The following is a 13245-nucleotide window of genomic DNA, read 5'->3' on the forward strand; positions in this document are numbered from 1 at the left end:
TCTTACCCCATCCCCATCCCCTACAGTTAAGAACTAGTTGATAAACAGAAGAGTGTACCTCTAAATACCAGTTGTATTTCTGGAAATGCTGGAATGGAGAACATGACAGGAATCTAAAGCCAAATTGGTTCCCAAACATTATCTGTTCCCCGCCTCCCTCCCCCAGTCTAGACCTTGGGGTGATTCATTGGAGGAAAAGTATCTCTACCTAAACAGAGATAGATAAGGGTAATCATTCCACCTTATCTTTGAAGTCTGATAGGAGGAGTCTCATGAAAAACATGTCTCTAAGACCTGCCTCTTAGAAGTTAGTCTGGCCTGACCAAAGTCTGTGCTACAGCTGGAAGCAGACACACAGCAGAAGGCACCTACCGGTCCAGGGATGAAGCTATTCTTAAAGAAGCACGGAGTGACACTGAGATGCTCATGTTCATTACCTTCCCCCAGGTCAGAAATGTCACCCTGGTACACATCCCCCAGGAAACACGATGACAGGTAAACAGAGCCATCACAAAGACCCATCAAGTGCAATAGTAACGAGGGCAGTCTAGACCAGGGATACATGGAATTACCTGCACAGAAAGGTGAATATGAAGTAGGACATCAAGAACAGAGTCTATCAACTTTACACTGTGGCCTAACACCACTTACCGCTGTGTGATTCTGAAATAAGTTTGCTCACCACCTTTGGCTAGTGGCCAGTTTGTCTCTAGTCTACATCAAGGGCTTGCTTTTTCTTATCAAGCATATTCATACCATATTCCACTCGACCTATAAGGTTATGTCTCTTTGTAAAATCATTCCCTAGGACTGTGATAGATTCATGTCATTAATTTGAAAAATTCTGAAAATAGTTTTCTTATACAAAAATCTCAGAAATAAATAAAACATAAATATGACAATTCTATAGTTGTTAGTTTAGTATTTTGATCTCTTGACATCTAAGCACAGGAAGATAGCTCTCAATGAGTACAGAAACTCTATTCATTTTTATTTTATTTGAATATTCATATATCTACTCATTTAATTAGAAATAGACATGCTGTGGGGTAGGAGGCAAATTGAGAGAAAAGGGAAGTGTGTGTGTGTGAATAGGAGATGGATATTGAACAGATACTTTAGTTATGGGCAGCAAAATAGAATTGTTGAATGACAAACATTAGAAAGGTAGAAAGTATTGCTTTCAAGTCTTTTTTTTTTTTTTTAAAGATGAGCGAACTGTGACCCGGAAAAAACAGTAGCATAGATTCCAGGCAACCTAACCCTTGATCCTGAGCTTTATCCATGTGACGACACACATTCCCACCTGTCTGCCCCCCACCATGTCCCATGATTTCCTGTCACAGAGCTTGAGATTACCTTGCTTAGAATTCCCCCTTTAAATTAGAGCACTGAAAAATCCTGTGGAAATCCAAAGGATAATAATGCTTTAGAACGACTTTATCAAATTATGTATCTGTATTCTCTGAGGAATGAAGTTAGGGAATGGGTCTCAAGCACATCTCAATGGTGTCAGAGTAATAGAGAGACTTAGGCACAAGGCTTGTCATTCACGATGACAAGGCTGCCTTTCACTGTGAATGAAACGTATGAGAAGCACTGAGCCATATGTGGTTATGGAGGGGATATGAAGGACCTCACTTACTTAACAATTTCATCATAAAACCAGGCATACTCAGATTTAAGACTTAATCTTAAGAGCCTGACCTATACCATCTTGATCCTGTAATCTACCATGTGTATCTTGCCTTTCCAACTAGCTTAGCAAGTGCACCGGGAATAAGAACTGGTTTTCTACATCTGTAGCTGATGTGAAACTCAGCCCACAGCTCAGGAGCACAAGAAATATTCATACCTTTTAAAATTTAAATTGGAGATAAAATTGACTCTTCCTATGATCTCACCAAATCGGTAGCTATTTAATTTTGGAAATTTTTAGATTATTCTTTTTTCCTATGTTCACACTAAATTCAGAAGTCCACTGGTGTTTAGGAAATGGATGAAAGGTCTCTAAATCCCAAGGCCGTTTTGTTCATCTCTCACCAAAGGGTTTCTAAATCACCACTCTCTCCCAGGGCCTGCCCACTGACGGCTTGTTAATCTCAGGAAGTTTATCCCTTCACTAGCATTTAGTTTTCCTGAAAGACTCTCACCCCACCTTGTTGTGTTCTTTAAAGGGGTGGCCTTTACAAGTGTTTGGTCTCTTTAAAAACTTCAAAACTTAGGGAAGAAAAGAAAGACCTATTGTCTTTAATAACTTTGGCATTCCATTTATGATATAATCCCTGAGTCAAGGGAGTGCCTGCTTGAGTTAAGAATAAAAGCATCTGTGGAGACCATATCCAAAGTCCTTACCTGCATCATACACACATCAAATCCCACCCTTGTGTTATTTCTTGCTTTCAAGGCTACTTAGATATTTAATCTAAATTTTATCTTTATAAATATGATAGTGGTAGGAAAGAAAAACACAACACAACTTGCACTATGGCATTCTAAAGTGCATAGCATAAAGTAGCCACATGTGAAATCTGTTTTAGGCTTCCCAGTTCACAAAGAAGTTAGCCTGCACTTCTGACTCGAGTCCTTTGAGGTCTCAGGGATTTTTGACTGTCTTCCTTTTAAGGTACAAGACATGACTTGTACCATGCCACTAGTGTTTTCAAACCCCTTTTCTGCCAGGTGGTAGTATTTGTGTGTTAGTGTGTTAGTTCTAACCATAGTGTTTTTGACACATCAAGTGATAAAGCAACATGATCCTTCACTATAAACCTCTGGTTCATTTTATCTCAATGACTAACTGTTTTCCCATGCAGGCATCAATTTCCTTTTCCCCACCTCCAAAGGAACCACCTGATTTAATTAGGCTTCTCTGCTCTTTCCAGCCTTGGTGAGCCCTACAGGCAGTAATAGGAACTAAACATTAATAGGAAGAGTAGGATATAATCTGTAATACGGGCTCCCTTCATTATGAAACATCTCCTATTCGGCATTTATATTAATGCATAATTAAGTAGCTGTCTCTTTAAAGCCTTTACTTATATCAAAGATCTATCTCCAGAACACCTCATTTTCCCTGAGAGAGAGTGAGAAAGAGTCCCTACAGTATTCACTTTTTAATGTAACTATTAAAAATGCAACACAGGAATTGAAAATGTGGCTAAACCGTTTAGTAACCTCTTTTGACATTTTCATTACATCTCCTATTACTGGACTCAAAGTGAGAATAAGATTATTTCAGAAGTTTAAAAGGAACCCTCCATGGCAGTCTATGCACTGTGATATGCAGTGTAGAATTTCATGTTGTTGAATTTATCGTATTTAATAAAAAACAGGAGCGAACACAGGCAACTTTTCATTTTCGTCCCTGGGGACCTCTCTTGAATATATTTGGGAACAGGCTTTTCACCAGTGGCTATGGGAGCTGAGTACCCTTCACAGAGGATGTTATAGTGAGGATTCAAATGTGCAGTGAGAGACTAGACTTATTATCATTAAAGCACCTTTTAATTCTAATATTCTATGATTTACTATGGTTACACAACTAGGGCCTTTTAGAGGGAGTTTTCCGTTTTGTCCTGTCCTTCTGAGACAGATGCATAACCACAAAATAAGTGTGAAGCAAGAACTTTTAAAACGTTCTGTGTTTTCTACCACCAGCCAAATGATATTTTTCTCCCAGACGTTGGGAGAGTCTCACTGTTGTGGCCATGAGCCGCTAGCATTAGTGGCCAACAGCCAAATAGTTCCTGTTTACAGAACTCTTATTATGTGCCAGACATGGCGTTTACTGTTTTACTTACATTATCTAAATTAAATTTCACAATAATCCTAGGATTTGAATACTATTAGTATTCCTTTTGACAAAAGCAAAAGCCTTACTTAGTCCTATTTCTTACTAATGCCAGGGGACAGTGTGAAAGTCGTTGGGCTGGTGGAGGGTGCATAGTGTAAGCCAAAGACCTGACTTCTTACTATGGCGTCAGTGTGGAGGAGAGGCGGGCTATCTCCTCTTGCTCTGTGAGCAAAGACATGTACCAGTAGTCTGTGTTCAGCTGGTGAGGCATTCCACCATTTATACTTCTATTCGTTCGTGTATTCATCCATTCACCAATATTTATTCATTGTCTTCCAAGTGCCAAGCATTGTGCTAGTTGATAGAGATAACATAAAGAATAAGACAGACATGGATTGTGCCTGGTAAAGTGTAAAAAGTAAATGAGCGACTGAGATCATCCTAGATTAATGGTGGGGAGTTGGGGTGCTAGGAGGAGGGAGTAGCTTTGGATAACCTAGTCAAGGACCATATCATAATAAATACTATTATACTTATTTGTCAGGAACTTCTCAGGGGTGATTTATCAAATAGTTGATGTCAGAAACACAGTCCTTGATATTGTGGGGAAAATCTAATCCCCTCATGATGTGACTCCTCGGCCTTGCCCAAATCATCTGGCTAAGGCTCTCCTTTCGCCAGACATCACGATTGCTTAGGGAGTGGCTGAGAAGATACCTGTAGCCCAGTGGGCTACTTCTCTTCTCCATGTGTCAGTTTTGTAATGAAGCTGTCAGCCAAGGTGATTTATCTTTGTATCATGTGGTCCTTTAAGAATTTCTTTCTTGGATAATTGAATGTCACTCATCCAGGGAAGCTCCTACTTCCTGCATTAGGATGTCAGGGGATGCATGGCAATCATGAGCCGGATGGCCACATATGGCAGTGCACCATACCTTACAGGAGTGGATTTGCAAGGCTGATTATCTTGCTTGGAGAAGCAGAGCAGCCTACCAGCTGGAGACCCCAGAGGACTGCAGAATGTGCAGAAAACGCCTTTACCTCACTAACTGTAAATGCAAAATTATAAAGTTAAATGTTGAGGCATGCCAGAAGAGTTACTTTTGCAGTATCCTTGCTGCCCTGACATGCCTTCACCTCAGTGGACTACAAACAAATAGAACGTTGAAAGGAATAAAGACCCTTCATTTGTATCATTGCACTGGCTTTTACTCCCATCTTGCTTGCCATACTTTGTTGTTCATTTGTATCATTGCACTGGCTTTTACTCCCATCTTGCTTGCCATACTTTGTTGTGTCCAGATATTTGAAGCATTCTCCAGAAATTAATTTTAGGTGATGCATGTAAATCAGTATTTTATTCAATAGAAAAGGTCTGAGAGGAGAGTGAGTTAACAGTGATAACCTTTGGATGGTGGGATTATGATATATTTTAATGTTCTTTTTTGGCTTATCTGTAGTCTTAACTTTTTGCAAATATGTATGAGTTACTTTTGTGACATAAACACAATTAGTTTAAATTTTTTGAGATTTGTCAATCCAGTAAATTGAGAAGGAAGTATGTTATCTAAATAAAATAAATAACCAGTTATCACAAATTCCCAAATGTTGGGATCAATATTCTAACTATGGAATATATGATATTAATTAATGTTACTTACATTTTCCGTTTGTCTTTAGACCACAAGTTGGAAAAAATGGAATGCTATATTGAAAGTAGCAGAAACTGATTTTTTAAAAACCTTACAGTTCTTAAGTAATGAATTTCCCCCTATTTTGGCATTTCCTTTTCTAAAATACCTCTGCTTGTTATCATATTCAAGTTTTTTTTTCATGAAATAAATGCAAGTTCTGGGGTGTCTATTCATTAACATCCTCCTGCTGTTCACATTTTATTAATGAAACAACCCTGTCACCTGCCTACCAGCAGACACTTAATTCCTTCCCAGAATCCATCTGCTTTTCATGGGCTTCAGAAGCCAAATTCCTTTGCAAAATCAACTCTAACGACAGCTTAATTCCACGGGTCAATTAAATACCAAAGATAGTTAGCTATTTTGCAATATCAGAAGCTCTGAAAGTGTGTTTTTGCTGTGATTATTACTCATGTGATTACTCACATGGCGGGGGGGGGGGGGGTGATTAGGGAATCCAGGTGCTCCCTGTAAAACTAGCCATTCAAATGCTGAATACAGACCTGGCAAGTGTGGCTGCTTTCATCCATCAATTTTGCTGTCCTTCCTTCTTTCTTTCTTTTTCTCTCCTTCCCTCTCTCCCTTCATTTCCTTCCTCTCCCCTTCCTTCCTTCCTCCCTTCCTCCCTGCCTCCCTCCCCCTTCTTTCCTTCCTTCTTCTTAATGATAAATGTAACAAACATCTTATTGGCCCATTTATAACTTACTTGTATCAATATCAGGCAGCTCTTGTCTATCAAACTTAATCCAAGTGATCTTCAAAGGAGGAAGATTTATAGAAGTTACATGAAATGGAATGTTGCTGTGCTATTAATTTTGAGAATCCAGAGCTCTGAGAAAATTTAAACCTGTACTGAGGTGAAGTTTAAATGCATTTTAAACTTGTAGTCTCCTGTGTTATGTTATATATATACGCATATATATCAGCATTCTCTACATGTGTTAATATCAAAGTATTATAAACACAGTTTAGCTTCTGCTCTCTCATTGTTTTTTCTACCTTTTCATATGTGACACATTACATTTAATATCTAGCAAATGAAAAAATGCTCAACTGTTGATCTAGCTTAGTCCTGGAACCCTTTCTTTTCTCTCTCCACAGTTACTGCTTTATTTCATCTAGCCTCATGCCTTTAGATACTAATTGTACTTGGATCATCCCAAATTTATATCTCTAGTGTGATCTCTTCTCTGAACTCCAGACACATAAATCCAATTGCCAAATTGACATCTCCACTTAGATGTCAAATAGGCATCAAATTTAACATGTACAAAGCTGTCTCTATCCATAGTCTAATCTTCTTCTACTACAGCCTTGCCTTCTCAATTAATGGCAACTTTATCCTTCTGGTTATTCAGGTCAATATCCTTGATGTCATGCTGGTTTTCTGTCTATTTTTACATCCCATACCTAACCACCAAGAAATTCTATTGGCCAGACTAAAAATACATCAGAATCTGGTTATTACATAATCTCCAATACTTTTACCTCATTCAAGGAATGATAATCTCTCATCACCATTACTGCAAATCTTCAGACTGGTTTCCCCACTAGTGGTCCTGTTTTCCTACTGTCTATGGTCTGTTCTCAACAGAGTAACCACAGTGATTAAAATACACTCAACATGTCCTTTCTGCTCAAATCTCTCCCCTGGTTCTCTATTTCCCTCAGAGTAAAAGTAAAATGTTTACGTGATCTACTGCCTCACTACCTCTCAGACCTCACTCCTATTACCCTTCCTTTATCTACATTCTACACCAGCCACACTGGACTCCAGATGGTTTTATGAACAAGTTAGGACTTTATTTCTTACCTATGTCTAAAATACATTTCCTCCAAATATCTACGTGGCTTGCCCTCCTGCTCCTTACATGTCTTTGTGACATGAGAAGAGAGGCAGAGGGACTTAAAGGCAAAGAGCCTGGAGCCCAGCACCAGGCTACCTGTGTTAAGTCACCGCTCTGCCACTTTCCAGCTTTATGAACCTTGGGCAAGTTGTTAACCTTTCTGTCCTTCCCTTTAATTTTCTATACTATGGGGTTAGTAACAGTACCTCCTCCTCAAGAGTTGTCATGAGGATTAAATGCGTTAATATTTGAAAAGCACTTAGCCTGGAAGACAGTGTTATACAAGTGTTTTTGTAAATAATACAGAAGGTCATTTACTTTTTTTTTTTAAATATCATCTTTATTGGAGTATAATGCTTTACAATGGTGTGTTACTTTCTGCTGTATAACAAAGTGAATCAGCTATATGTGTACATATATCCCCATATCCCCTCCCTCTTAAGTCTCCTTTCCACCCTCCCTATCCCACCCCTCTAGGTGGTCACAAAGCACGGAGCTGACCTCCCTGTGCTATGCGGCTGCTTCCCACTAGCTATCGATCTTACATTTGGTAGTGTATATATGTCCACGCCACTCTCTCACTTCGTCCCAGCTTACCCTTCCCCCTCCCCTTGTCCTCAAGTCCATTCTCTATGTCTGAGTCTTTATTCATGTCCTGCCCCTAGGTTCTTCAGAACCATTTTTTAAATTCAGATTCCATATATATGTGTTAGCATATGGTATTTGTTTTTCTCTTTCTGACTTACTTCACTCTGTATGACAGTCTCTAGGTCCATCCACGTCACTACAAATGACTCAATTTCGTTTCTTTTTATGGCTGAGTAACAGTCCATTGTATATATGTACCACATCTTCTTTATCCATTCATCTGTCGATGGACACTTAGGTTGCTTCCATGTCTGGGCTATTGTAAATAGAGCTGCAATGAACACTGTGGTACATGACTCCTCTGAATTATGGTTTTCTCAGGGTATATGCCCAGTAGTGGGATTGCTGGGTCATAGGGAAGTTCTATTTTTAGTTTTTGAAGGAACCACCATACTGTTCTCCATAGTGGCTGTAACAATTTACATTCCTATCAACAGTGCAAGAGGGTTCCCTTTTCTCCACACCCTTTCCAGCATTTATTGTTTGTAGATTTTTTGATGATGGCCATTCTGACTGGTGTGATGTCATACCTCTTTGTAGTTTTCATTTGCATTTCTCTAATGGTTAGTGATGTTGAACATCCTTTCTTGTGTTTGTTGTCAATCTGTATATCTTCTTTGGAAAAATGTCTGTTTAGGTCTTCTGCCCATGTTTGGACTGGGTTGTTAGTTTTTTTGTTATTGAGCTGCATGAGCTGCTTGTATATTTTGGAGATTAATCCTTTTAAAGTTGCTTTGTTCGTAAATATTTTCTCCCATTCTGAGGGTTGTGTCTTTTTGTCTTGTTTATGGTTTCCTTTGCTGTGCAAAAGCTTTTTAGTTTCATTAGGTTCCATTTGTTTATTTTTGTTTTTATTTCCATTTCTCTAGGAGGTGGGTCAAAAAGGATCTTGCTGTGATTTATATCATAGAGTGTTCTGTCTATGTTTTCCTCTAAGAGTTTTATAGTGTCTGCCCTTACATTTAGGTATTTAATCCATTTTGAGTTTACTTTTGTGCATGGTGTTAGGAGTGTTCTAATTTCGTTCTTTTACATGTAGATGTCCAGTTTTCCCAGCACCACATATTGAAAAGGTGGTCTTTTCTCCATTGTATATTCTTGCCTCCTTTATCAAACATGAGGTGACCATATGTGTGTGGGTTTATCTCTGGGCTTTCTATCCTGTTCCATTGATCTATATTTCTGTTTTTGTGCCAGTACCATACTGTCTTGATTACTGTAGCTTTGTAGTATAGTCTGAAATCTGGGCACCTGATTCCTCCAGCTCCTCTTCATTTATTTGGTCTGGTGGGTTTTTACCTTGCTCTTCACCTGCTGTGTATTTCTTTACCTTCTCATTTTGCTTAACTTACTGTGTTTGGGGTCTCCTTTTTGCAGGCTGCAGGCTTGTAGTTCCCGTTGTTTTCAATGTCTGCCCTCAGTGGGTCTCGTTGTTTCAGTTGGTTGTGTAGGCTTTCCGGTGGAGGGGGCTGGTGCCTGTGTTCTGGTGGATGAGGCTGGATCTTGTCTTTCTGGTGGGCATGACCACGTCCGGTGGTGTGTTTTTGGTTGTCTGTGAACTTATTATGATTTTAGGCAGCCTCTCTGCTAATGGGTGGGGTTGTGTTCCTGTCTTGTTAGTTGTTTGGTATGGGGTGTCCTGCACTGTAGCTTGCTGGTCGTTGAGTGGAGCTGGGTCTTAGCGTTGAGACGGAGATCTCTGGGAGAGCTTTCGTTGTTTGATATTACGTGGGTCTGGGAGGTCTCTGGTGGTCCAATGTCCTGAACTCGGCTCTCCAAACTAAGAGGCTCAGGGTTGACACCTGGCCGGAGCATGAAGACCCTGTCAGCCACATGGCTCAGAAGAAAAGTGAGAAAAAAAAGAAAGGAAGAAAAAAATAAAATAAAATGAAGTTATGAAAATAAAAAAAAATTAAAAATTATTAAAAATTAAAAAGGTAATAAAAAAACCTTAAAAAAAAAGAAAACAGAAAGACGAGAGCAACCAAACCAGTAAACAAATCCACCAATTATAACAAGTGCTATAAACTATACTAAAAAAACAAAACAAAACAAAAAAAACAGACAGACAGAACCCTTGGACAAATGGTAAAGACAAAGCTATACAGAGAAAATCACACAAAGAAGCATACACATACACACTCAGAAAAAGAGAAAAAAGAAAAAAAATATATATGAAAAAAAAGGAAGAGTGCAACCAAATCAATAAACAAATCTACCAATGATAATAAGCTCTAAATACTAAGATAAACATAAAACCAGAAACAAATTAGATGCAGAAAGCAAACCCCAAGTCTACAGTTGCTCCCAAAGTCCACCGCCTCAATTTTAGGATGATTCGTTGTCTATTCAGGTATTCCACAGATGCAGGGTACATCAAGTTGATCGTGGAGATTTAATCTGCTGCTCCTGAGGCTGCTGGGAGAGATTTCCCTTTCTCTTCTTTGTTCGCACAGCTCCTGGGGTTCAGCTTTGGATTTGGCCCCACCTCTGCGTGTAGGTCGCCTGAGGGCGTCTGTTCCCTGCCCAGACAGGACAGGGTTAAAGGAGCAGCTGATTCCGGGGCTCTGGCTCACTCAGGCCAGGGGGAGGGAGGGGTGTGGAATGCGGGGTGAGCCTGTGGCAGCAGAGGCCAACATGACATTGCAACAGCCTGAGGCGTGCCATGTGTTCTCCCGGGGAAGTTGTCCCCGGATCACGGGAGCCTGGCCGTGGTGGGCTGCACAGGTTCCCAGGAAGGGAGTTGTGGATAGTGACCTGTGCTTGCACACAGGCTTCTTGGTGGCTGTAGCAGCAGCCTTAGCATTTCATGCCCGTCTCTGGTATCCATGCTCACAGACGCGGCTTACACCCGTCTCTGGAGCTCGTTTAGTCGGTGCTCTGAATCTCCTCTCCTCGCACACTACGACACAATGGTCTCTTTCCTCTTCGGCAGCTCCAGACTTTTTCCCGGACTCCCTCCCGGCTAGCCGTGGCGCACTAACCCCTTCAGGCTGTGTTCTCGCAGCTAACCCTAGTCCTCTCCCTGGGATCCGACCTCCGAAGCCTGAGCCTCAGCTCCCAGCCCCCACCCGCCCTGGCGGGCGAGCAGAGAAGCCTCTCGGGCTGGTGAGTGCTGGTCGGCACCGATCCTCCGTGCGGGAATCTCTCCGCTTTGCCCTCCGCACCCCTGTGGCTGCGCTCTCCTCTGTGACTCCAAAGCTTCCCCCCCACCCACTCCCCGTCTCCGCCAGTGAAGGGGCTTCCTAGTGTGTGGAAACCTTTCCTCCTTCACAGCTCCCTCCCACTGGTGCAGATCCCGTCCCTATTCTTTTGTCTCTGGTTTTTCTTTTTTCTTTTGCCCTACCCAGGTACGTGGGGAGTTTCTTGCCTTTTGGGAGGTCTGAGGTCTTCTGCCAGCGTTCAGTAGGTGTTCTGTAGGAGTTGTTCCACATGTAGATGTATTTCTGATGTATTTGTGGGGAGGAAGGTGATCTCCACGTCTTACTGCTCTGCCATCTTGAAGGTCCTCTCCCAGAATGTCATTTTCTTAATCAGATCTTCCCTGACCCTGTATTGAAAATTTTAAACCATCTCTCACCCCACCATTCTGCAACTCTTTCCTGTTTCTTTCTCTCCTCCTTAGTACTTACTTCTAACAATTTGCTCATTTATTTTATTTCTTACCACTCTTAACAGACTCTAAGCTCCATGTAAACAGTGATATTTTACTGTTAATTAACTAAAACAGTGTCTGGAATATAATAGATGATCAATAGTTATTTGTCAAAAACATATGAAATTAGTGATAATGCTATATTTAAATAAACCTTGAAAATAAATTAAAGACCTTAGATGCATGAATCCTGCTTAGGAATCTTATACTTTGGATTCCATTATGAGAGTCCTTTAGGGTACAACATGGTGTAATTTGAAATATAGCCACTTACATTGTTTAGGCTTTTATTCTATAAGAACAGGGTCACTGGCTCTCTACAGAGTGACATTTTGGGTTATGTCACCTTAACTATGAAACTCTGCTTGAGATAAATTTCCAATATAACTTGGAGGCAGAGAAGTCAGATTAATGCTATTTGGCTGCATTCTAAATGTCATTGTTTTTATTTCAAAAGGCCAGGAAATAACATTTTAAATACCTGTAGCACCACTCTTCAGCATCAACGCATTCAGCAAAAAAGGCAGAATCTGAACTATCTCTATTCAGTTTTTACCATTTTAGAAATAGAGGCTTTATAGAAATGAAATATCTCTTGACACATAGTAGACATTGGTTTAAAATATTTAGTGAAAGAGAACACACTGATTAAATCTTGTGACTTTATGAAAGCCCACATTCCCCACAAGAGAAAGGAGAATCAACATGATTCTTAAGCACTGTAACTGTTGATAAATAAATAAATATAAGTTTAAATAATATATATATGTATTGTTACCTTTTCATGTCTCCCTGAAGATGGATTAACAATTACTACCCACTTAGGAATTATGAATAATTAATAATAAATTCTTTTTAAAAACTTTTAAATTTTATTTAATTTATTTTTTTATACAGCAGGTTCTTATTAGTCATCAATTTTATACACATCAGTGTATACATGTCAATCCCAATCGCCCAATTCATCACACCACCATCCCCAAATAATAAATTCTAATATTAATTTCCTCTCTATCAAAAAGTCATCTAGATAGTGTGCTTGATTATAAACAATGGTAAATAATTTTTTCCTAAATTTAATTTCAATATTTTGTTGACATTGGTGTTGGGCTGGAAATGAAACACTTTGAATCATTCAAGGAAGCACACTAGGAACTGGCAGCATCTCTTCCAGAAAACTCATTCAATAAATATTTAATCTGATGTGTTTCAAAGAGCATTTGATGAAGATTATATTTCACATGTTTATTTAAGAAGAAGCATTTACCTGTAGGGGGATTTGGGATATTTGGATACTATAAGTGATGAATAATGTAAGTTACAGTAGAGAGAAGCATTGTTATTATTCCTATATAATAAATAGTTTATTGTTAAATTGATATTATAGGCTTTTTAGTTATAAAATGTTAAAAAAACTTCTAGCCAGAAATTGATAATTAAAAGGTTAATACTTTAAGAGAATGAAAAAACAAGACTATAGAAAATGTTTGCAAATCATATGTCTGATAAAGAACATTCAGAATATATAAAGAACTTTCAAAATTCAATAATAAAACAACAAACAACCCACTGAAAAATTTGGCAATCAATTTAAATAGACACTTT

The sequence above is a fragment of the Eschrichtius robustus genome, chromosome 4, assembly GCF_028021215.1.
Source record: "Eschrichtius robustus isolate mEscRob2 chromosome 4, mEscRob2.pri, whole genome shotgun sequence".
Taxonomy (NCBI): domain Eukaryota; kingdom Metazoa; phylum Chordata; class Mammalia; order Artiodactyla; family Eschrichtiidae; genus Eschrichtius; species Eschrichtius robustus.